This window comes from Loxodonta africana, chromosome X (genome assembly GCF_030014295.1).
Source record: "Loxodonta africana isolate mLoxAfr1 chromosome X, mLoxAfr1.hap2, whole genome shotgun sequence".
Taxonomy (NCBI): domain Eukaryota; kingdom Metazoa; phylum Chordata; class Mammalia; order Proboscidea; family Elephantidae; genus Loxodonta; species Loxodonta africana.
Window position 1 is genome coordinate 95,262,525 of NC_087369.1, and position 27,889 is coordinate 95,290,413.

Here is a 27,889-nt window from a genome sequence, read left to right on the forward strand (position 1 = left end):
TGTATATCTTCTTTGGGTAAATATATGTTCAATTTTTTTTGTCCCTTTTTTGATTGGGTTGTCTTTTTGTTGTTGAGTTGTACAAGTTCTTTATATATTCTGGATATTAAATCCTTATCAGATGTATGATTTCCAAATATTTTTCTCACTTTGTAAGTTGTCTGTTCACTTTCTTGGTAATGTCCTTATATATACAGAAATTCTTAAATTGGTGAAGTCCAGTGTATCTATTTTTTTGTTTTATTGCTCATGATTTTGGTGTCATATCAAAGAACCTATTGTCGAATCCAACATCAAGAAGATTTACCCTTGTGGTTTCTTTTAAGAGTTTTATGGTTTTAGCTCTTGTTGATCTGTTTTGAGTTAATTTGTATACATGGTGTGAATTACAAGTTCAATTTCATTCTTTTGAATGTGGAAATCCAGTTGACGCACACCATTTCTTGAGGCTATTTTTTCCTCCATTGAGTGGACTTGGTATCCTTGTCAAAAATCAATTGGCCATAGATATATGGTTTATTTCTAGACTCTCAATGCTGTCCCATTGGTTTATATGTCTATCTGAATGCAGTACCACATCATTTTTATTACTGTAGCTTTGTGGAAAGTTTTGAAACCAGGAATTGTGAGTCTTCTTATTTTTGTTTTTCTTTTTCAGGATTGTTGTGGTTTTCAGGGCCCTTTACAATTCCTTAGTGATTTAAGGATCAGTTTTTCTGTTTCTGCAAAAAAGACTGGTCCTATGGATTGAAAAGTGTTCCCCAAAAAGACAAGCTGAAATCCTAACCCCTACACCAGTGAATGCAACCATATTTGGAGACACCAGGTTTTTCTTTGCAAATGCTATCAGTTAACAAAGCATACCAGAGTAGATGGGTCTAATCCCCACCCCTTCTGAATGATATTTTATAAAAGAGGACAAACACAGAAATATTCACAAACAGGGGTAAGACAACATGTAAGGATCTGTCTACAAGCCAGAGAACAGCAAAAAATGCCCAGGGCTACAGAAGCTGAAAGAGACCCGGAAGAATCTTTCCCCCTAAAACCAACAAAGAGAACACAGACCTGTGACACCCTGAATTCAAACTTCTAGCAGAACCTGGAAACTATAAATTTTTGATCTTCAAAGCTATCCACTTTGTCGTATTTTGTTATGGAAGGAATCTAAGACAGCTGTGGAATTTTGATAGAGGTTGCACAGAATTTATAGTTTGTTTTGGGGAGTATTGACATCTTAACAATACTAAGTCTTTGAATCCATGAACACAGAATATCTACTTCTATTTACTTAGGTCTTTTTTAATTTCTTTCTGCAGTATTTTACAGTTTTCAGTGTACAAGTCTTTTACCTCCCTGACTAAATTTATCTCTTGGTATTTGATTCTGTTATATGCTATTGTAAATGGAATTGCCCTCTTAATTTCCCTTTTAAATGGTTCATTGCTGCTATATAGAAACACAATTGATTCATGTGAGTTGATCTTTTACCCTGCTGTCTTAGTTATCTAGTGCTGCCGTAACAGAAATACCACAAGTGGATGGCTTTAACAAAGAGAAATTTATTTTTCACAGTCTAGTAGGTTACAAGTCCAAATTCAGGGCATCGGCTCCAGGGGAAGGCTTTTTCTCTCTGTCGGCTCTGGAGGAAGGTCCTTGTCTATAACCTTCCCCTCATCGAGGAGCTTCTCAGGCACAGGCACCCCAGGTCCAAAGGAAGAGCTCTGCTCCTCGTGCTGCTTTCTTGGTGGTATGAGGTCCCCAACTCTCTGTTTAGTTCCTTTTCCTTTTATCTCTTGAGAGATAAAAAGGCGGTGCAGGCCACACCCCAGGGAAACTCCCTTTACCTTGGATCAGGGAGGTGACCTGAGTAAGGGTGGTGTTATAATCCCACCCTAATCCTCTTAACATAAACTAAGTTGATACACACATTTTTAGGGGGACATAATTCAATCCATGACACCTGTTATATTAGTTTATTAACTCTAGTAACTTTTTTGTGGATTCTTGAAGATTTTCTATATATAAAAAGATAATTTTACTTTTTCATTTCTGATTTCGATGCCTTTTATTTATTTTTCTTGCCTAATTGCTCTGGCTAGAACTTCCAGTAAAATGTCGAAATGCAGTGGTGAAAGTGTACATCCTTGTCTTTTTCCCGTTATTCGGGGGAAAGTTTTCAGTCTTTCACCATTGAGAAGGGTGTAAGCTATGAGTTTTCCATAAATGCCTTTATCATGTTGAGGGCACTCCCTTATATTTCTAGTTTTCTAAATGTTCTTATTATGAAAGGACATTGAATATTGTTAAATGCCATTTCTATATGAATTGCACTGGGTTTTTTTAATATGAATTGGGATGATCATTTGTGGATTTTTTCTTCATTCTATTAATATTGTGAATTACATTGATTGATTTTCTTATGTTGAACCACATTTGTATCCCTGGGATAAATTCCACTTGCTCATGGTGTAAAATCCTTTTAATATGCTGTTGGGTTTGGTTTTCAGTTTTTTTTTTTTTTAATTGCTGGTGGCTCACTGATTAAAAGCTATGGCTGGTAACCAAAGGGTCAGAAGTTTGAATCCACCAGCTGCTCCTTGGAAACCCTACAGGGCAGTTCACTCTGTCCTATAGGGTTGTTATGAGTCAGAATTGACTTGAAGGCAATGGGTTTGGTTTTGGTTTGGTATGTTTATAAGGGATATTGGTTTGTAGCTTTTTTCTTCTTGTGGCGCCTTTATCTGACTTTGGTATCAGGGTGATGCTAGCCTCACAGAAAGCTAGAAAGTGTTCCATCCACTGTATTTTTTTGGAAAAGTTTGAGAAAGATTAATGTTAATTCTTTAAAAATTTGATAAGATTTCCCCAATAAAGACACCTGGTCCTGGAATTTTCTTTGTTGGATGGATTTTTATTACTGATTAACTTTATTTGTTGTGGGTATGTTGAAATTTTCAAATTAGGCAATTTATGTGTCTAGGAATTTGCCCATTTCATCTACCTTTTCTAATTCTTTTTGTATAGGTTTTAATAGTATTATCTTATAATCCTTTTAGATGTTGTTGTTGTTAGGTGCCCTCGAGTCGGTTTCGACTCATAGTAACCCTATGTACAACAGAATGAAACAATGCACGTTCCTGCACCATCTTCACAATCCTTGTTATGCTTGAGCCAATTGTTGCAGCTACTACGTCAATCCGTCTCACTAAGGGTTTTCCTCTTTTTTCCCTGACCCTGTATTTTCTAAAGCATGATTTCCTTTCTCCAGGAACTGATCCCTCCTGACAGTACTTCCAAAGTATGTGAGATAAAGTCTCTCCATCCTTGCTTCTAAGGAACATTCTGGCTGTACTTCTTCCAAGACTGATTTGTTCATTCTTTTGGCAGTTTGTGGTATATTCAATATTCTTTGCCAACACCACAGTTCAAAGGCGTCAGTTCTTCTTTGGTCTTCCTTATTCTTTGTTCAGGTTTTGCATGCACATGAGGCTATTGAAAACACCATGGCTTAGGTCAGGCATACCTTAGTCTTCAAGGTAACATCTTTGCTTTTCAACACCTTAGAGAGGTCATGTGCAGCAGATTTGCCCAATGAAATGTGTCTTTTGATTTCTTGATGGCTGCTGCCATGAGCGTTGATTGTGGACCCAAGTAAAATGAAATCCTTAACAACTTCAATCTTTTCTCCATTTATTATGATGTTGCTTATTAGCCCAGTTCTAAGAAATTTTGTTTTCTTTATGTTGAGTTGTACTCCATACTGAAGATTGCAGTCTTTGATCTTCATCAGTAAGTGCTTCAAGTCCCCTTCACTTTTAGCAAGCAAGGTTGTGTCATCTGCATAATGCAGGTTGTTAATGGGTCTTCCTCCAATCCTGATGCCTCACTCTTCTTCATATAATCCAGCTTTTTGTTTTATTTGTTCAGCATACAGATTGAATAGGCATGGTGAAAGGACACAACCTGGATGCACACCTTTCTTTATTTTAAACCATGCAGTATCCCCTTTTTCTGTTCGAAAGCCTGGCTCTTGATCTATGTGTAGGTTCTTCATAAGCACAAATAAGTTTTCTGGAATTCCCATTCTTAAGCAATGCTATCTAAAATTTGTTATGATCCACATTGTCAAATGCCTTTTATAGTCAATGAAACACAGATAAACATCTTTCTTAGTGATCTAGTGCTGCTGTGACAGAAATACCATAAGTGGGTGGCTTCAACAAAGAGAAATTTATTTTCTCACAGTCTAGTAGACTAGAGGTCTAAATTCAGGGCATCAGCTCCAGGGGAAGGCTTTCTCTGTTGGCTCTGGAGGAAGGTCCTTGTCATCAATCTTCTCCTGGACTAGGAGGTTCTCTGCATAGGAACCCCTGGTCCAAAGGACATGCCCTGCACCTGGCACTGCTCTCTTGTGGTATGAGGTCCTCCAACTCTCTGCTTGCTTCCCTTTCCTTTTATCTCTTGTAAGACAAAAGGCAGTGTAGGCCACGTCCCAGGGAAACGCCCCTTACATTGGATCAGGGATGTTCCTACTCTAATCCTCTTTAACATAATCTAATTTTGCTTCATTAACCACAGGCAGAGATTAAGATTTACAACACATAGGAAAATTACAATCACAAAATGGTGGACAACCACACAATACTGAGAATCATGGCCGAACCAATTTGACACATATTTTTTGGAGGGACACAATTCAATCCATGACAACAGGTTTTTGGTATTCTCTGCTTTCAGCCAGGAATCTGATATCACCATGTCCTTTTCTGAACTTGGCTTGAACTTCTGGCAGTTCTCTGTCAATGTACTGCTGCAGCCACTTTTGAATGATCTGCAGCAAAATTTTACTTGTGTGTGATATTAATGAGATTGTTCCATAATTTCTGCATTTGGTTGGATCACCTTTCTTGGGAATAAGTATAAATATGGATCTCTTTTAGTCGGTTGGCCAGGTAGCTGTCTTCCAAATTTCTTGCCGTAAACAAGTTAGCACTTCCAGTGCTGCATTTGTTTGTTGAAGCCTCTCAATTGGTATTTCCTCCATTCCTGGAGACTTGTTTTTTGCCAGTGTCTTCAGTGCAGCTTGGACTTCTTCCTTCAGTACCACTGGTCCCTGATCGTATGCTACCTCCTGAAATTGTTGAATGTTGACCAATTCTTTTTGTTGTAATGACTCTGTGTATTCCTTCCATCTTCTTTTGATGCTTCTTGTGTCATTTAGTTTTTGAAACTGAAGAAAAAACGAGAGCCAAAGTACGACCTTGAGTATATCCCACCTGAATTTAGAGACCATCTCAAGAATAGATTTGACGCATTGAACACTAATGACTGAAGACCAGAAGAGTTATGGAATGACATCAAGGACATCATATACAAAGAAAGCAAGAGGTCATTAAAAGAACAGTAAAGAAAGAAAAGACTAAAATGGATATCAGAAGAGATCCTGAAACTTGATCTTGAACGTCAAGTAGCTAAAACGAGCAGAATAAATGATGAAGTAAAAGAGCTGAACAGAAGATTTCAAAGGGCTGCTTGAGAAGACAAAGTATTATAATGACATGTGCAAAGACCTGGAGATAGAAAACCAAAAGGAAAGAACACGCATGGCATTTCTCTAGCTGAAAGAACTGAAGGAAAACTTCAATCCTCGAGTTACAATGCTGAAGTCCTTTTATATAATCTCCTTTTTTTTGCCTCTGAAAGCCTAGCTAAAGGTTTGTCAATTTTATTGATCTTTTCAAAGAACCAACTTTTGTTTCATTTATTCTCTTTATTGTTTCTATATTCTCTGTTTCATGTGACTCCACTATAATCTTTATTATTTCCTTCCTTCTACTAGCTTTGGGATCAGTTTGCTCTTGTTTGTCTAGTTTCTCAAGTTGTAAAGATATGTTATTGGTTTGATATATTTCTCCTTTCAATATCAGCATTAATTTAGGCACACCAGCTATGTATGTCCCTCTGAGCATTACCTACCTCACATCCAAAAAATTTCATTATGCTGTGTTTTAATTTCATTTATCTCTAAGTATTTTCTAATTTACCTTGTGCTAACTTCTTTGCTTAATAGTGTCACATATTTGTGAAATTTCCAGTTTTTCTTCTGTTATTGACTTCTAGCTTCCTTCCATTGTGGTTGGAGAAAATACTTTGCATAATTTCAAAATTTTTGAATTTATTGAGAAATGTTCTGTGGCCTAACATAAGGTCTATCATAGAGAATTATCCATGTCTTCTTGAGAGGAATGTGTATTATATTATTGGATACGTTGTTCTATATGTATCTGTTATGCCTAGTTGGTTTATACTGTCATTTAAAAACTTCCTTTGTTCATTAATCTTCTCTTTAGATTTTACATCTATTATTAAAAGCAGTGTATTGAAGTCTCCAACTATTATTGTGGAACTATTTCTCCCTTCAGTTCTGTCAATGTTTGCTTCGTATATTTTGCCATACTGTTGTTAGGTTCATGTGTTTACAATTGCTATAGGTCATACACGAATTGACACTTTTGTCAATATATAAGGTCTTTCAAGTCTCATGTAAGAGTTTGTTACTTAAAGTTGATTTTATCTAATATTCAAATAGCTACCCAGCTCTCTTTTTGTAAGTACAGACATGTTTTTTTTCTATTTTTCACTTTCAGCTTTTTTGTGTCTATCTTAATTGTCTAGTGCTGCTATAACAGAAATACCACAAATGAATAGCTTTAACAAACAGAAGTTTATTTTCTCACAGTTTAGGAGGCTAGAAGTCTGAATTCAGGGCACCAGCTCCCAGGAAAGGCTTTACCTCTATATTAGTTCTGGGGGAATGTCCTTGCCATCAATCATCCCCTGGTCTAGGACTTTCTCAGCACAGGGATCTTGGGTCCAAAAAAGACACGCTTTGCTCCTTGCTCTGCTTTTTTGCTGGTAGGAAGTCCCTCTGTATCTCTACTCACGTCTCTCTTTTATATCTCAAAAGAGATTGCCTAAAGATACAACCTAATCTTGTCAATTGAATCCTGTCTCATTAACATAACTGCCTCTAATCCTGCCTCATTAACATCATACACATAGGATTTACAACACGTAGGAAAATCACATCAGATGTCAAATGTTGGGTAATCACATAATACTGGGAATCATGGCCTAGCCAAATTTACACACATTTTGGGGGGACACAAATCAATTCCTAACAGTGCCTCTAGATCTAAAGTGAGTCTCTTGCAGACAACATCAAGTTGGATGATTTTTTTAATCCCTCTGTCAATTTCTCTTTATATTGAAGAATTTAACCTATTTACATGCAATTTCCATCATTTTTATTTGCTATTTATATGTCTTATTGTCTTATATATTTTTTGTCTATCATTTTCTCCATTACCGATTTTTTCATTCAGTTGACTTTTTTGTACTGAATCATTTTGATTCCCTTATCATTTCACTTTGTGTGTATATTTTTAGATATTTTCTTTCTTCTTACCATAAGGGTACCATTTAACACCCTAAACTTTTTTTAAAAAGGCAAAAAAAAAGCCCTAATTCAAACTGATTCCTGCCTAACTTCAATAAAAAAAAAAGCGTATGAAAAATTCTGCTGCTACACAACTTTGCCCCTTTTTTGTTGTAGTCACAGATTACATCTTTATGCATTGTTTTACCATTCAAATATATTTAAAATTATTATTATTTAAAAATTTGTCTTCTAAATCATGTAGGGCTTAAAAAGTAGAGTTACAAACCAAAGATATAATAATACTGTTTTCCTATTTGCTCATGCAATTACCTTTACCAGAGGTCTTTATTTCTCTAAACAGCTTTGAGATACTTTTCTAGTGCCCTTTCATTTTAATTGAAGGACTTCCTTTAGCATTTTTAGTAGGACAGGACTAGTGGTAACAAAGTACCTCAGCTTTTGTTTACCTGGACGTGTCTTAATTTCTCCATCATGTCTGAAGGACAAGTGCTGGATACAGAATTCTCGGTTGACTTTTTTTTTTCTTTTGTCTTTTAGTACTTTAAATATATCATTCCACTGCTTTCTGGCCTCCATGATTTCTGATGAGAAATCAGCTGTTGATCTTATTGAGGATCGCTTGTATGTGACAAGTTGATTGTCTCTCACTGATTTCAAGATTCTCACTTTGTCTTTGTCTTTCCACAGTCTGACCATTAAGTGTCTCGGTGTTGATCTCTTTGTTAATCCTACTTGCAATTCATTCAACTTCGTGGATGTGTGGATTCATGTTTTTCATCAAATATAGGAGGTTTTTGGCAATATTCCTTTATCATATATGCCCTTTCTCCCCCTTCTTGGATACCTTTAATGCATATGTATGTCTGCTTAATAGTATCCCACAGTCCCTTAGGGTCTGTTCATTTTTCTTCGTTCTTTCTTTTTTTTTCTTTCTTTTCTCAGATTGGATCATTTCCATTGTCCTGTCTTCAACTTCACTGATACTTTCTTCTACCTGCTCAAATCTGCTTTTAAATCCCTCTAGCAAATATTTCATTTCAGTTATTGTACTTTTTGGCTCCAGAATTTGTTTAATTTTTATAATTTCTATCTCTTTATCAATATTTTCATTTCGTTGTTAGTTTTTCTGATTTTTTTAAGTTCTTCATTCATGTTTTTCCATAGCTCTTTGAGCATTTTTTGGCAGTTTAAATATGTTTGTATAGTAAATTAAAAGCATGGGGTTCCTCAGGGTCTGACTGTGCCTCCTTTCCTATTTCTTTGTATGCCTTATGATTTTTTTTGGTTGAAAACTGTGTGTTTTAATATTATAATGTAGTAACTCTGAAAATCAGATTCTCCTCTTTCCCCACAGTTTGATTTTTTTTTAAATTGTTGAAGGTTGTAGAAGTTCATTGATTCAGTGACTTTTACAAACTATTTTTGAAAAGACTGTATTCCTTGTCATGTGTGGTCAATAAACTCTCTCTTCATAGTGTGTGTTCAGCTAGTGTTTTGACAGAGAATTCATTGAACACTGGGAGATAACAAAACAGCAAAGCAAAACAAAAGCATTTCTCCCAGTCTTTGAAATATGTCTCTGTGCAAAAGCATGCATTCAATACTTAGACAGGTTTATGTTAAGCCTAGAGATTAGCCTGAGGTGGAAACTAAGGGTATTTTCAGGACTTTTCTGAGCATGCATCTTGCCCTGGATATGCATGGGCTTTCTAAATTCCCTCTATACATAGGTTATTTCGAATGCCCTAATTTCCCAAAATAACTGTCTCCTTTGCTTTTCCTCACAGGCCTTAAGCAGTCTATTGCATGAATCAGTTTTACTCTTTTGCCCAGAGTTTGCTATGGGTTGATCATTAGCCTTATAGTGTTTTTAAACAATGCCTGCCCCTTTTCCATCTGAGTTCTGAGATAGGTGAAACAGAGACAAGAATCTGCATCAGTAATTCAGGTAGCCACCAGACAGGTTAGAGCAAATAATCTCAATAATTTACTAATATGGTCTGTTCTACTCCCTCCATAAACAGGGACCAGAATCCCCACTGGGAACTGAGACTGACATCTTCAAGTTGGCCAACAAGCTGGGGAGTAGGTGGGGCATGGCCAAGTTAAAAAAAATACATAGCTTTCCTACCACTGTGAAGTTACTTTTGTTTGTTGTTTCAACATTTGCTCAATTGCTGTAAACTTTTAACTGTTTCCCAGAGTTATGACAGAGTTGGTTATGACACTTTCTGCTTGATTTTAGATATTTCTCTTGGGGGAAATAAGCATGGAGTCGCCTACTTCACCATTTTCTTTTTTTTTCTTTTAATTTTTATTGTGCTTTAAACTCCACCATTTTCTTGATGTCACTCTCAATAGATATGATTTTTTAATAGGTTATTATTACTATTATTTTGTTTTACATTTAAAACTGGGGGAAACAGATCCCACTTAGATAGATGAACAAAACTGGTAAGTGGGTGTAACCGGGATTCTAGATCTTGTGCTTTTAGCCACTGTGGTATTCTTTTTTGATTTCCAAGAAAAGTACAGGCCAAATACTAGTATAAATGCAAACCTAAATCTTACTATATTTATTCCCACCCAAGGTACTGCTCTCTGAATGTACTTTTGCTCCCCAGAGGGTGATCATTCACTGCCCCTTGATCCAATTGCTTTTTCACATACTACAGTCCCCTATATAGAACAAAAGGAGTAACATAATTGGAAGATCTACCATCCAGCCTATATGAAATAACCACAATCTTTCAAAGGAACACAATGTACCATGTCTCTTATCCCTTTTATCATTCAAGTCCAGTTGTGTTATGTTTATATAACTAGAGCTAGACTTTATTTCCATATATATTACGCCATTTTGCACTTTACGAGAACTTGATATTCAGACTCTTCTACCTTAACAATGTACATGTATAACATAGAATATTGACCCTTTAAATAATCTTTTATGATGACAGTAGTTGAGACTGAAAAGAATCTGTTTTATACTATTAGGAAGGATGTATTGAATTTTTATTCATAAAGTATCTCAAACATACATAAAATAATACTGTATGTAGCCAACAATTCTATTTAATACTTCTACATTTTTGCAATGTTTGTATTAGATCTCTTTTTCATAATTTTAAGAGATAAAACATTAGAAAAACAGTTAAAGCTCCACCATCATCTGCCATCTCTGTTAACTATCATAAAGTTGGTGCATATATACCCATTAATAATTTGGTGTCTTTGCCATATATTGTACTGTCCGTGAACTTTTGTGGTTTGCTCCTTTCTTTGTTGCTTTTCAGTTGTATCCATATCGTTACTTAGAAAACTAGTCCATTCATTAAGACAGCTATGTATGGTATTTCACTGTATGAATAAGTCCTAGTTTACTTATTTCTGTACGGATGTACGTATTTTCTTCACTCTTATAAGCAGGGTTTTATAAAATCCTTTTCCATGTTTTCCCCCTGGCTTTTATAAAAATACAAAGAATGAGAAGTGGCATGCCTCTTTTGCAAAAAATATTAGATGACCTGACTGAACTAAGGCCAAACAAATGGGCTACTTTACTGATCCTGCTCTTGAGACTGGGAGGCTCAGTCAGAGGTAGTGTATTTAGCTAAAGCACAATATACAAAGATTAAGGACAACAAAGAAGGATGAGCCCTAAGCGTGTGGGCCATGTAACTACCTACCCTAGTGAAGGAAACCTTACCAAAGTGGACCAAGAGAACACACAGAACCACAAAAAAGGTTCTTCATTTAAGAAAAATGTTTGATGAGGCAGAGCCAACATAGTACAATAGACAGAAGCACTCTGCCATCCCTCTGCAGCAAAGACCTGAAAAACTAAGTAAAACAGATACAAAAGTCAATCCTGGAACCCTAAGCATCAAATAAAGGGATAAAGAACTCAATCAAGCACTGAATGGAAGAAGAAACTGGCAGAGAACAGAGAACAAGAAGAGCTACAGAGTGGAGGTCCCTGGCAGCTAATGTGGCAATTACTCACCATCTTGGGCCACAGCCACCAAGAACCCCAAACAGGGAGTACTGGAAGGCAGCTTCATGGAGCCCCCAACTTGAGACAGAGCACTTGGTAACCAGGGATACATGCTTTCTCACCCCATAACCTTCTGCCCTGTACTCTGCCCGCCAGCTTTCCAATAGAACATGGTCACTTGGCTGGAGAGAAACTGGCTCACTGCTGCCTCAGGTCCACCCCATCCCCAACAGCTGGTTCCCCCAGTGCCATATTTTTTGTTGTTATTTTTTTCTCTCTCCCTTCTTTTCTCCTGCCCACACAACCATGTGCATCGTCTTTGCCCCTTCTCGATGGGCCGTGCCACATCGCTCAGCTAGAGAATCACTGGCACACAGCCTCCCTGGGTCTGCACAGCTGTCACTGGTCACTGGCCAGCTCCCTCAGTGCCATTTTTGTTTGTTTTTTTGTTTCCTCTCTCCCCCTTCCTTCCTTTTCTTTCTCCTGTCCACCTAGTCCTGTATGCCACCCCAGCCCCTTCACGACAGGCCATGCCACACCACTCAGCTAGAGAGCCGCCAGCACATGACTTCCCTGAGTCTGCACCACTGTCACCTGCCAGCTCCCTCAGCACCATATCTTTTTTCTTTTTCTTTTGTTTCTTCTTTCTCTCCCTTCCTTTCTCTCTTTCTCCCACCCACCTAGCCCCATGAAATGCCCCCGATACTTCTCAATAGGCCATGCTGCATAACTCAGCTAGAAAGCACTGGCACACAGCTTCCCCAGGTCTGCAGCACCCCAATGACTGTCTCCCTCAGTGCCATTTATTTTCATTTTGTTTCTTCTCCCTCTCTCCTTTCCTTTCTCCTGCCCATATAGATCCACGTGCCACCCCCACCCCTTCTCAATGGGCCATACCATACAGCTCGGCTAGAGAGCTACTAGCACACAGCCTACTAGGTACTGTCCTGCCCACGATGGCTCATTCTCTCAGTGCCATATTGTTTTGTGTTTTGTTTCTTCTTTCTCTCTCATTTCCTTCCTTTCCTTTCTCCCATCCACCTAACCCCATGCCCTACCCATGCCCCTTCTCCATGGGCCATGCTGTACCACTCAGGTAGATAGCCATTGGCACACGGCCTACCAGGTACTGTCCTGCTCCCAATGGCTGCTCTCTCAGTGCCATATTTATTCTGTTGTTGTTGTTTTTGTTTCCTCTCTCTCTCTCTCCCTTCCTTCCTTTCCGTTCTCCTGCCCAACTAGCCCCATGTGCCACCTCTGCCCCTTCTCAATGGGCTATGCCACACTGCTCAGGTAGAGAGCCATTGGAATATGGCTTCCCTGGATCTGCCCTACCCCCATCTGCTGGCGCTCTCAGTGCCATATTTTTTTAATTTTTCTTTATCTTTCCCTTCTCCCTCCCATCTAGGCCCTGTGCTACCTCTGCCACTTCCTGAGGGGCTGTGCTGTGCCCACCAGTGAGAGAGAAATCAGTTCGCCACCACTCCAGTTCCCCACTGTCCTCAATGGCCAGTTCCCTCAGCACCTTTTTTGATGTTTTTGGTTCTTTGTTTCTTCTCTCTCCCTTCTTTACTTTCCTTCTCCTGCCCACCTAGCCCATAAGTATCCCCCTGACCCATCTAGACAGGCTAAGCCACACAGCTTGGCTAGAAAGTGACTGAATGGCACAGGACCTCTTTTGATCTGTCCCACAATAACCCACTGTGACACCATTTTATTTACTTTTTAGTCCTTCATTTTTTGCTTCTGTTTATTTCTCTTCGTTCTCTCTCCTACTCAGCTCCACATATCATATCCTCTCCCTTCCCTACTGCCGATCTGCACCATGTGCTGAGCACTGTGACCCCAAGAAGCACTGGCACAGACCCCCAAAACCCCTAGGATGCACTGATAATTACTGATGATTGGAATGATAAAGTTGGAAACAAAGAAGAACGATTAATAGTTGGAAAATATGGCCTTGGTGATAGAAATGATGCCAGAGATTGTGTGAAAGAATTTTGCAAGACCAATGACTTCTTCACTGCAAATACCTTTTTTCACCAACATAAAGGGCGACTATACACATGGACCTCACCAGATGGAATACACAGGAATCAAATCAACTATACCTGTTGAAAGACAGGATGGAAAATCTCAATGTCATCACTAAGAGCCAGACCAAGGGTCAACTGTGGAACAGACCATCAATTGCTCATATGCAAGTTCAAGTTGAAACTGAAGAAAATTAGTACAAGTCCACGAGAGCCAAAGTATGACCCTGAGTATATCCTACCTCAATTTAGAGAACATCACAAGAATAGATTTGACGCGTTGAGCATGAATGACTAAAGACCAGACAAGTCATGGAATAACATCAAGGACATTGTACATGAAGAAAGAAAGAAGTGATTAAAAAGACAGGAAAAAAGAAAATATCAAAATGTATGTCAGAAGAGACTCTGAAATTTGCTCTTGTAAGTCGAGTAGCTAAAGCACATGGAAGAAACAGTAAAGTAAAAGAGCCAAACAGAAAATTTCAAAGGGTGGCTCCAGAAGACAAAGTAAATTATTATTACAACGTGTACAAAGACCTAGAGTTAGAAAACCAAAGGGGAAGAACAAGTTTGGCATTTCTCAAGCTGAAAGAACTGAAGGAAAAATTCAAACCTCGAGTTGCAATGTTGAAGGATTCTACGGGGAAAATATTAAATGACACAGGAAACATCAAAAAAAGATGGAAGGAATACACAGAGTCACTATACCAAAAATTGGCCAACGTTCAACCATTTCAGGAGGTAGTATACCATCAGGAATCAATGGTACTGAAGGAAGGAGTCCAAGCTGCACTGAAGGCATTGATGAAAAATAAGGCTTAAGGATTTGACAGAATATCAATTGAGATGTTTCATCAAATGGATGCAGCACTGGAAGTACTCACTCATCTCTGGCAAGAAATTTGGAAGACAGCTACCTGGCCAACTGACTGGAAGAGATCCATATTTATGCCTATTCCCAAGAAAGGTGATCCAACTGAATGTGGAAATTATCGAATAATATCATTAATATCACATAGAAGCAAAACTTTGCTGAAGATCATTCAAAAGAAGCTGCAGAAGTATATCGACCGGGCACTGCCAGAAATTCAAGCCAGATTTAGAAGAGGAGATAGAAACAGGGATATCATTGCTGAAGTCAAATGGATCCTGGCTGAAAACATAGAGTATCAGATGTTTACCTTCATTTTATTGACTATAAAAAGCATTGGACTGTATGGATCATAACAAATTATGAACAACATTGTAAAGAATGGGAATTCCAGAACACTTAACTGTGCTCATGAGGGACCTGTACATAGATCTAGAAGCAATCGTTCAAACAGAGCAAGGGGATGGTTTTTAAAGTTAGGAAAAGTGTGTGTTAGGGTTGTATCCTTTCACCATACCTATTCAATCTGTAGGCTGAGCAAATAACCCAAGAAGCTGGACTAAATGAAGAAGTCAGCATCAGGATTGGAGGAATTCTGATTAACAACCTGCATTATGCAGATGACACAACCTTGCTTGCTGAAAGTGAAGGGGACTTGAAGCACTTACTGATGAAGATTGAAGGCCACAGCCTTCAGTATGGATTATACCTCAACATAAAGAAAACACAAATTCTCACAAATGGATCAATAAGCAACACCAATAAGCAGATAACTTGTAATCTAGATTGCGCAGTTGAAGAGGAATTTTTTGATTTTGTAATTTTTTTTGCACTTGGAGTTGATTTAAGGCTTTTGCTATGATATAATGGGGTGAATGTGCTTTACATGTGGCAATGACATGCATTTTGGGGGACCAAAGGGCAGAATGTCATGGATTGAATTGTGCCCCCCCGCAAAATGCCTGTCAACTTGACTAGGCCATGATTCCCAGTATTGTGTGATTGTCCATCATTTTGTCATCTGACATGATTTTCCTGTCCGTATTATAAATCTTGTCTGTATGATGTTGATAAGGTGGGATTAATGGCAGTTGTGTTAATAAACCAGGACTAAATCTACAATATTAAATTGTGTCTTAAGCAAATCTCTTTTGAGATATAAAAAAGAGAAATGAGCAGACAGACATGGGGAACTCATACCACCAAGAAACAAGAGCCAGGAGAATAGCACATCTTTTGAACTGGAGGTCCCTGTGCTGAGATGCTCCTCAACTAGAGAAGACTGATGACAAGGACCTTCCCCCAGAGCCAACAGAGAGAGAAAGCCTTCCTCTGGAACTGACACCCTGAATTCAGACTTCTAGCCTCCTAGACTGAGAGAGAATATATTTCTCTGTGTTAAAGACATCTACTTGTGGTATTTATGTTACAGCAGCACTAGATAACTAAAACATCAGGCATGCAAGGATTTTTCAACATTAGAAAATCAATCAAGGTAATACACCACCCAAATAAAACAAAAGAATAGAATCACATGATCGTCTCAATTGACACAGAAAAGGCAAAACCAAGGAAAATGCCAACATCATCATCAATGGAGAGAGGTTGAAAACTTTCCTCCTGAGAATAGGAATAAGACAAGGATTCCCTTTATCATCACTCCTATTTAACATCATGCTGCAAGTCATAGCTAGAGCAATAAGGTAGGAAAAGGAAATAAAGGGCATCCAAATTGGTAAGGAAATATATAACTGTTCCTATTTGGGGATGATATGATACTATACATAGAGAACCCCAAAAAAATCCACAAGAAAACTACTGGAACAAATAGAAAGATCCAGCAGAGTAGCAGGATATAAGATCAACATACAAAAATCAGTTGAATTTCTCTACACCAATAAAGAAAACTACGAAAAGGAAATCAGGAAGGCAATACCATTTATAATAACCCCCCCAAAAATAAAATGCTTAGGAATAAATCTAACCAGGGACATAAAAGACCTACACAAAGAAAACTACAAAACACTACTGTAAGAAACCAAAAAAGACCTACATAAATAGAAAAACATACCACACTTATGGATAGGTAGACTCAACGTTGTAAAAATGTCAATTCTACCAAAAGAAATCTACAAATACAATGCAATCCTGACTGTAATACCAACAGTATTCTTTAATGAGATGGAAAAAACAATCATTAACTTTATATGGAAAGAATACCAGGATAAGTAAAACATTATGAAGAAAAAGAAGAAAGTAGGAGGTCTCGTACTATCTGACCTCAGAACCTACTATACAGCTATGGTTGTCAAAACAGGCTGGTACTGGTACAATTGCATATACATTGACCAATGGAACAGAATCAAGAATGCAGATGTAAATCCGTCTGCCTACCTAATCTTTGACAAAGGCCTAAAATCCATTAAATGGGGAAAAAACAGTCTTTTTAACAAACAGTGCAGGCAAAACTGGATGTACATCTGTAAAAAAAATGGAAAAGGACCCATACCTCATATAACACACAAAAACTGATTCAAAATGTATCAAAGATCTAAATATAAAAAAAAAAATTATAAAGTTCATGGAAGAAATAATAGGGTCAATGCTAGAGGCCCTAATACATGGCATTAACATGGTACGAACTATAACTAACAATACGCAAACACCAGAAGATAACCTAGATACCTGCAATCTTCTAAAAATTAAACACTCATGCACATCAAGACTTCACCAAAAGAGTAAAAAGAGAACCTACAGACTGTGGAAATTTTTTTTTTTTTTGGCTATGACATATCTGACAAAGGGTCTAATCTCTAAAATCTATAGGAAAATCCAACACCCCTACAACAAAAAGACAAATAATCCAATTTTAAAAAAGTGCAAAGGAAATGAACGGACTTTTCACAAAAGAAGACATTTAGGCGGCTAACAGACACATGAAGAAATGCTCATGATCACTAGCCATTAACCAGGGAAATGCAAATCAAAACTACAATGAGATAACATCTTACCCTAGAATTACTGGCACAAATTAAAAAAAAAACTAGAAAATAACTAATTTTGGAGATGTATGAACTCTTATGCACTGCTGGAGGGAATGCAAAATGGTAGAACCATTTTGGAAAATGATATATCACTTCTTTAAAAAGCTATAAATAGAAATACCATACAATTTAGCAACCCTACTCCTAGGAATATATCCTAGAGAAATTAGAGCCTGCACACAAATAGACATATGCACACCCATGCTCATTGTGGCATTATTCACAATGCAAAAAGATAGAAACAACTTAAGTACCCATCAACAGGCTAATGGATAAACAAACTATGGTACATACACACAATGGAATACTATGAAATGGTAAAGAACAACGATGAATCTGAGAAATATCTCACAACACAAATGAATCTGAAGGGCCTTATGCTGAGTGAAATAAGTCAATCACTGTCTTAGTTATCTAGTGCTGCTATAACAGAAATACCACAAGTGGATGGCTTTAACAAAGAGAAGTTCATTCCCTCACAGCCTAGTAGGCTAGAAGACCAAATTCAGGGTGCCAGCTCCAGGGGAAGGCTGTCTCTCTCTGTAGGCTCTGGAGGATGGTCCATTTCATCAATCTTCCCTTGGTCTAGGAGTTTCTTTGCATAGGAACCCTGGGTCCAGGAAATGCACTCTGCCCCTGGCAATACTTTCTTCGTGTTATGAGGTCCCCCTGTCTCTCTGCTCTCTTCTATCTTTTATATCTCAAAAGACATTGACTTAAGAGACAATCTAATCTTGTAGATAGAGCCCTACCTCATTAACATAACTGCCGCTAATCTCTCTTCATTAACATCATAGATGTATGATTTACAACACATAAAATCACATCAGATGACAAAATGGGGGACAATCACACAAACCTGGGAATCATGGCCCAGCCAAGTTGATACACATTTTTGGGGGGATACAATTCAATCCATGACAATCAGAAAGAACAGTGTATGAGAATGGTATTATAAAAACTCATGAAAATTTTACACATAAAAAGAAACAATCTTTGATGGTAAGAGGGAGGGGAGAGTGGGGAGCAAAAAAACACTAACTAGATAACAGATAAGTGGTAACTTTGGTTATGGGCAAGACAGTACAGAGTACTGGGGAAGCCAGCACACAACTTGACCAAGGGAAAGTCATAGAAGCTTCATAGACAAATCCAAACTAACTGAGAGATCAAGTTACTGGGCTGTGGGCTGGGGACCATGGTCTTGGGGGACATCTAGCACAATTGGCATAACATAACTTTTAAGGAAAATGCTCTACATTCTACTTTGTTGAGTAGCCTCTGGGGTCTTAGTAGCTTGTGAGCAGCCATCTAAGATATGTCTACTGGTACCACCCATCTGGGCCAAGGGAGAATGAAGAAAACCAAAGAAAAGAGTGAAAGATTAGTCCAAAGGTCTAATGAAACACAAGTACCACAGCCTCAACCAGACTGAGTCCAGCACAACTAGATGGGGACCTTCTACCACCACTGACTGCTCTGACAGGGATTATAATATAGGGTCCCAGGCAGAACTGGAGAAAAATGTAGAACAAAATTCAAATTCACAAAAAAAGATCAGACTTACTGTTCTGATGGAGGCTGGAGAAACCCTAAGAGAATGGGCCCTGGATAACATTTTAACTCAGTAGTGAAGTCTCTCCTGAGGTTCAGCCTTCAGCCAAAAATTAGACAGGCCCATAAAACAATAATTCACATAGCTTGACTATGTATATGAGACTAAATGGACACACCAGCCCAGGGTCAAGAACAATAAGGCAGGAAGGGACAGGAAACCTGGATGAATGGAAATGGAGAACCAAGTTTGACAAGGGTAAAGTGTTGGCACGTCATGGGGTTGGTAACTAAGGTCACAAAACAATATGTGTATTGTTTAATGAGAAACTAATTTGCTCTGTAAACCTTTACCAAAACACAGTAAAAAATAAGTAGAAAAGAAGACTGTATGACAAAAAATCTTTTAGTGACAGCCTGAGGATCACTTCATGCCTTCCTTATGGAAGCAATTTCATGAGACTTGAGACTGCTGCTGCTTCTTATTACATCTCCCTTATTTATGAGTCCTAAGATATCCTTTGAACTGTGGAGATTACTAGAAATCTAATGTTCAGATAAATGGACTACCAAAGTATTTGCAAAATTGTTTCAGTTTTTCTGGTTTCTATGTCAATTTTTATTGCATTACTTTATATGAGATTGTATTAATTATTCCAAGCGTTTGTGGCTTATGTCATTATGATAAAAACTAAGCAACTGTTCCACTATGCACCTTAGTGTCTGGAAATGCACTCAGGTATAGCTTTTTACAGATATAAAACAATATTATTAGGCAATCAGACTTAATTGTGCTCATGCCTAAACTGTACATAGACCAAGAGACAGCTGTTCGAACAGAGCAAGGGGTTACTGCATGATTTAAAATCAAGAAAGGTGTGCATCAGGGTTATATCCTTTCACCATACTTATTCAATCTGTATGATGAGTAAAAGATTTGAGAAGTTGTACTATATGAAGAAGAATGTGGCATCAGGATTTGTGTAAAACTTATTAACAACCAGCAATATGCAGGTGACACAACCTTAATATCTGTAAGGGAAGAGGACTTGAAGCACTTACTGATGAAGATGAAAGACTATAGCCTCCAGTATGGATTACACCTCAACATTAAGGAAATAAAAATCCTCACAACTGGACCAATAAGAAACATCATGATAAATGGAGAAAAGACTGAAGCTGTCAAGGATTTCATTTTACATGGATCCACAATCAACACCCATGGAAGCATCAGTCAGGAAATCAAATGACTCATTGCGCTGGACAAATCTGCTGCAAAAGACCTCTTTAAAGTGTTAAAAAGTAAAGATGTCACTTTGAGGACTAAGGTGTGCCTGGCTAAGCCATGGTGTTTTCAATGGCCTCATATGCATGCAAAAGCTCGACAAAGAATGAGGAAGACAGGCGAGGCCAAGATAGCGGAGTAGTCAGATGCTTCCAGTGATCCCTCTTACAACAAATACCCGAAAAAACAAGTGACATGATAATATTTATGACAAGCTAGGAGCCCTGAACATCAAAGGCAAAGTTAGAAAATGGACTGAGTGGCAGGGGGAGGAAGAGATGGTTCAGAAGTGGAGAGGAGTTGCTGGACCTGAATCTCTGGGAACCCTCAGGCACCATTCCCTGGAGTGACCATGGCAGGGCTGGCAGTAGTGTTCCAGATGTGGCCTCATTAGGGAGAGACAGCGGGCTGCACACCCTACTCACTCCTCTGGAACCAGAGAAGAATGGCGCTCTCGGCAAAAACTAAGTACTTGCATTTATTTTATGATGCCCCCAGCCCCCAAGCTGGCTTCAGTGGCTGTTGATTTCCCTGCACCTGAGACAGTTCCTGCTGCATCTCCTGAGCTATTCTCCTGACCTTGGAGAAGGAATAAATTCACAACTGGGGGAAAAGATAATCTGCCACCTCCACTAAGCGGGGGAGCTCAGGACACAAGCAGCTCCTGTCCAGGCATAAACAGTCCAAGGACTTTGAATAACTTTCCCCCTGCATGGGCCTGAGTGGGCCTATTTCAGGAGAATAGACCCTTGTTGGCAGACTCCAGCTGTTTCCGTTATGCAGTGGAGACGTGGGTGTTTGATGTTTGCCACCACTTTGCCTATTAAACAGGATCCTCACCTACCCACATCAGGGGCCTAAGGACCAGTGGCTCCACTCACATCACCTAGCCACCGGTGACAGGGGTCCAAGGATAAGTGGTACCTCCCAGTCCTTACGACAAAAAGCATTGGGTGCCTATGGTCCATCTGCAGAACCCACCGACCTGTGCACAGTAGGGAACAGAGATGCGCTTTCCTCACAGACACTTAGGGGATGGTTGTCTGCCCCTGCTTTGCTCAGAACATGACCCCCTGATGCAACCAGATACCCACACCTACACTGATCACCCCTGCCCCTCTAAGACTATAGGACAGAGCCTGTACCACACACTTGATGACCAACTACCTGGACACCCGAGCTGAATCCATACAAGAAAACTGAATGGACTCCTAGGATCATATACCTGATAACAGCTCTAGCCATCTAATGACAGGAAGTTAGAGCTTCAAAGGTGAAAACAATCAAGCTAGCTCACTCAAGCAGCCTATTTGGGCACATCAAAAAAAAAAAAAAAAGCAAGAAGCTAGGATACAGTAAGCAAACACAAAGTAAACTAATACAATAACTTATAGATGGCTCAGAGACAACAGTCAGTATCAAATCACATAAAGAGGCAGACCATGATCATTTCAACAAGATTTCAAAATAATCTAGGAATCTTCTGGATGAAGGTGCCTTCCTAGAATTACCAGATGCAGAATAGAAAAGATTAATATACAGAACTCTTCAAGAGATCAGGAACGAGATCAGGAAGAAGATTAGGCAAAATGCAGAACAAGCCAAGGAACATACAGATAAAGCAGTTGAAGAAATTAAAAAGGTTATTCAAGAAAATAATGAAAAATTTAATAAGCTGCAAGAATCCATAGAGAGAAAGCTATCAGAAATTCAGAAGATTAACAATAAAATTACAGATTTAGACAACTCAATAGAAAGTCAGAGGACCAAAATTGAAAAGCGGAAGGCAGGATTAGTACAATTGAAGATAAAATGCTTGACACCAATATATTTGAAGAAAAATCAGATAAAAGAATTAAAAAAAATGAAGAAACCCTAAGAATCCTGTGGGACTCTATCAAGAGAAATAACCTACAAGTAATATGAGTACCAGAACAGGGAGGGATAACAGAAAATACAGAGAGAATTGTTGAAGATTTGTTGGCAGAACACTTCCCTGATATTGTGAAAGATGAGAAGATATCTATCCAAGATGTTCACTGAACTCCACATAAGGTAGATCTCAAAAGAAAGTCACCAAGACATATTATAATCAATCTTGCCAAAACCAAAGGTAAAGAGAGAATTTTAAGAGTGGCTAGGGATAAACAAAAAGTCATCTACAAAGGAGAGTCAATGAGGATAAGTTCGGACTACTCGACAGAAACAATGAAGGGAAGAAGGCACTGGAATGACTTACATAAAGCATTGAAGGAAAAAAAATTGCCAGCCAAGAATCATATATCCAGCAAAACTTTCTCTCAAATATGAAGGTGAAACTAAGACATTTCCAGATAAACAGAAGTTTAGGGAATTCCAATGACATTTTTTAAAATTATCATTTAGGTGAAAGTTTACAAATCAAGTCAGTCTCTCATACAAAAAGCCATATACACTGCCAGCTGCTCTCCTCTTAATGAGATAGCACACTCCTCCTCTCCACCCTACATTTACCCTGTCCATTCAACCAGCTTCTGTCCCTCTCTTCCTTCTTGTCTTGCCACTAGACCGGAGTCGCCTGCATAGTATCATGCGTCTACCTGAGCCACGAAGTTTCACATCTCACCAGCTACATTGTCTATCTTTTAGTCCAGGCCAATCCCTGTCTGTAGAGTTGGTTTTGAGAATGGTTCTAATCTTGGGCTATCAAAGGGTCCAGGGACCATGACCATCAGCATCCCTCCGGTCTCAGGCAGACCATTAAGCTTGGGCTTTTTATTAGAATTAAAGATCTGCATCCACTGTTCTCCTGCTCCATCAGGGGTTCACTGTTTTGTTCCCTCCAACATTTTTTTAATGAGATAGAGGAACAAATCACCAACTTCATATGGAAAGGGAAGAGGCTCTGGATAAGTAAACCACTACTGAGAAAGAAGAACAAAGTGTGAGGTCTCACACTACCTGATTTTAGAACCTGTTATACCACCAAAGTACTCAAAACAGCCTGGTACTGATACAACAACAGATACATAGACCAATGGAACAGAATTGAGAACCCAGGCATAAATCCATACACACATGAGCAGCTGATATTTGACAAAGACCCAAAGTCAGTTAAATGGAGAAAGGACAGTCTCTTTAACAAATGGTGCTGGCATTACTGGATATCCATCTGCAAAAAAATGAAACAAGACCTATACATCACACCATGCACAAAAACTAACTCAAAATGGATCAAAGACCTAAATGTAAAATCTAAAATGATAAAGATCATGGAAGAAAAAATAGGGACAATGCTAGGAGCCCTAATACATGGCATAAACAGCATACAAAACATTACTAACAATGCACAAATACCAGAAGAGAAAATAGATATCTGGGAGATCCTAAAAATCAAACACCTATGCTCATCCAAAGACTTCACCAAAAGAGTAAAAAGATTACCTACAGATTGGGAAAAAGTTTTTAGCTATGACATTTCTGATCAGCATATGATCTCTAAAATCTGCATGATACTGCAAAAACCCAACAACAAAAAGACAAATAGCCCAATTTAAAAATGGGCAAATGTTACGAACAGGCACTTCACTAAAGAAGACGTTCAGGTAGATAACAGATACATGAGGAAATGCTCAGGATCATTAGCCATTAAAAAAAATATCAAAACGACAATGAGATTCCACCTCACTCCAACAAGGCTGGCATTAATCCAAAAAAACACAAAATAATAAATGTTGGAGAGGTTGTGGAGAGACTAGAATAGTTATACACTCTGGTGGGAATGTAAAATGGTACAACCACTTTGGAAATCCATTTGGCACTTCCTTAAAAAGCTAGAAATAGAACTACCATACGATCCAGCAATCCCACTCCTTGGAATATATCCTAGAGATATGAGAGCCTTTACATGAACAGTTATATGCACACCCATGTTCTCTGCAGTACTGTTTACAACAGCAAAAAGATGGAAGCAACCAAGGTGCCCATCAACAGATGAATGGATAAATTATGGTATATTCACACAATGGAATATTATCAAAACCAAAAAAAAAAACCAAACCCAGAGCCATCGAGTCAATTCCGACTCATAGCGACCCTATAGGACAGAGTATAACTGCCCCATAGAGTTTCCAAGGACAACCTGGTGGATTCGAACTGCCAACCCTTGGGTTAGCAGCCATAGCACTTAACCACTATGCCACCAGGGTTTCCCTTAATGGAATATTACACATCGATAAAGAACAACGATGAATCTGTGAAATATTTCATAACATGGAAGAACCTGGAAGGCATCAAGCTGAGTGAAATTAGTCAGTTGCAAAAGGACAAATATTGTATGAGACCACTATTGTAAGAACTCCAGAAATAGTTTAAACAGAGAAGAAAATATTCTTTGATGGTTACAAGAGTGGGGAGGGAGAGAGGTATTCACTGATTAGATAGTAGACAAGAGCTATTTTAGGTCAAGGTTAAGACAACACACAATACAGGAGAGGTCAGCACAACTGGACTAAACCAAAAGCAGTTTCTTGAATAAACTGAATGCTTCGAAGGCCAGCATAGCAAGAACGGGGCTTTGGGGACCATGGTTTTAGGGGACATCTAGGTCAATTGGCATAATAAAATCTATTACGAAAACATTCTGCATCCCACTTTGGAGAGTGGTATCTGGGGTCTTAAACACTAGCAAGCGGCCATCTAAGATGCATCAATTGGTCTCAACCCACATGGAGCAAAGAAGAATGAAGAACACCAAAAACACAAGGTAATTATGAGCCCGAGAGACAGAAAGGGCCTCATAAACCAGAGACTACATCAGCCTGAGACCAGAAGAACTAGATGGTGCCCGACTACAACCAACGACTGCTCTGATAGGGAACACAACAGAGAATCCCTGAGGGAGCAGGAGAGCAATGTGATACACACCTCAAATTCCTGTAAAAAGACCAGACTTAATGGTCTGACTGAGACTAGAAGATCCCCAGAGATCATGGTCCCCAGACCTTCTGTTAGCCCAAGACAGGAACCATTTCCAAAGCCAACTCTTCAGGACAGGGATTGGACTAGTTTTTTTTTTTTTTTATAGGATAGAAAATGATACTGGTGAGGAGTGAGCTTCTTGGTTCATGTGGACACGTGAGACTATGTGGGTAGCTCCTGTCTGGAGGGGAGATGAGAAGGCAGAGGGGGCAGGAGCTGGCTGAATGGACACAGAAAATACAGGGTAGAGAGGACGAATGTGCTGTCTCATTAGGGGGTGAGCGTCTAGGAGTATATAGCAAGGTGTATATAAATTTTTGTATGAGAGACTGACTTGATTGCTAAACTTTCACTTAAAGCACAATGAAAACTAAAAAAAAATGAATAAGGAAGACTGCAGAAGAATTGATGTCTTTGAATTATGATGTTAGTGAAAAATATTGAATATATATACCATGGACCACCAGAACAAACAAGTCTGTCTTGGAAGAAATACAGCCAGGGTGCTCCTTGGAAGCAAGGATGGCAAGCTTAGTCTCACATACTTTGGACATGTTATCCAGAAGGACCAGTCCCTGAAGAAGGACATCATGCTTGGTAAAGTAGATGATCAGCAAAAATAGGAGGGCCCTCGATAAAATGGATTAAAACAGTGGCTACAACTACGGGCTCAAGCATAACAAAGATTGTGAAGATGGCGCAGGACTAGGCAGTGTTTTGTTCCCTTTTGCATGGGATCACTATTAGTCAAAAAGTACTCAGTGGCACCTAACAACAACTTTAGACAATCACGAGTACATGTAGTAGGGACTGGTATAAAATATTTTTTTTTACTTTTCTCATTGTATCAGTTATGTTTCTTCTTTTTTTAAAAAAAGAAAACAATATTGTGTTTTCAGTGAAAATTTACACAGCAAATTATTTTCCCATTTGGCAATTTCTACATAAATCGTTCAGTGATATTAGTTACATTTTTACAATGTCGGTATTCTCTTTAGTTGCTTTCTATTTTTTTCATTTCTAGTGATTTATTTTCCCTGCTCCCTTATCATCTCATCTTTGCTTTGGAGTAATTGTTGACCTTTTGGTCTCATATAGATGGTTTTTTAATGGAGCACTATGCTTACGGGTAATATCCTTTACTTTGTGTGCCAATCTGTTATTTTGCTAAAAGGTGACCTTGAGATTAGTTGCAATTCAAAGTTTAAAGAACATCTCAGGATGGCAGTTTCAGGAAGTCTTCTAGTCTCAACTAGTCCAGTAAGTCTGGACTTTTTAAGAATTTCAGTTCTGTTCTGCATTTTTCTCCCATTCTATCAGGGTCCATTTATTGTGGCCCAGATCAAACAGCCAGTAGTGGTAAAAAAAAAAAAAAAAAACAAAAAACAGTGCCGTTGAGTCAAGCCAGCATCATCTAGCTCCTCTGGTCTCAGGGTAGATAAGGCTGTTGCTCATGTAGGCTAATAGAGCTATAGACTAATTTTTTCTCTGAGTCTTTGGTTTCCTTCTTTCTCTTCTGCTCCTAAAGAGTAGAGAACAATAGTTGTGTCTTAGATTGCTGCTCTCAAGGTTTTAAGACCTCAGATGCTAATCACCTCTCTAGGATGCAGAACATAAACTAGGATGCAGAGCATGAACTTTATGTCAATTGAGTTGTCCCTTGAGACTAAGGCCCTAAACTTTAAATCCCAGAGAACCAATCTCGCAAGGTATTTGGTTAGCCTGGAAAGTATCTGTAACTGTGCCTTCTATGAACATATAAGCATGCACACAAATATCTGTACCTACATGTACACATTGATACCTCTATCTGTGCAAACATATGTACACAGCTGTACTTAACCCGTACACATATATGCATTATTTTATGTGGGTCCCATAGTTTTCTCTCTCTGCTTTTTTCCAGAAACTTTATAGTTTTAGGTTTAACATTTAGGTCTTTGATTAATTTTGATTTAATTTTGTATATGGTATGAAGTGTGGATTATGTTTCATTTTTCTGCAAGTGAGTATCTAATTTTGCCAATTATTAAAGAGACTTCTCCATTGAATGGGTTTTAACCACTCGTCAAAAATCAGTTGTCCACATATGGATGGATTTATTTCTGGGATCTCAATTCTATTCCACTGGTCTATGCGTCTATCACTGAATGAATTCCAGGCTGTTTTGATTACAGTGGTTCTATAGAATGTTTTGATATTAAGAAGTGTGAGGCCTTCTACTTTGTTCTTCAATATTGCTTTGACAATTTGAGGCCTCTTTCCTTTCCATAGAAAGTTGGTCATTAGTTTTTCCATTTCAGTAAAGAATGTTGAGATTTGTAACAAGATTGGATTGTATCTGTAGATTGCTTTATGTAGTATTGAAGTTTTCACTATATTGTCTTCCAATCCATGAGCACAGAATACCTTTCCATTTATTTATGTCTCTTTTAGTCTCTTGTAGTAGTGTTTTATAATTTTCATTGCATAAGTCTTTTATGTCCCTGGTTATGCTAATTCCTAGGTATTTTACCCTTTGGGGACTATTGTAAATGTTATTGCTTTGATTTCCTTTTCAGAATACTTCTTGTAGTGTAAAGGAACACAACTGATTTTTGTGTGTTAATCTTGTACCCTGCAATGTTGCTGAATTTCTTTATTAGATCCAGGAGGTTTTGTGTGTGTGTGTGTGTGTG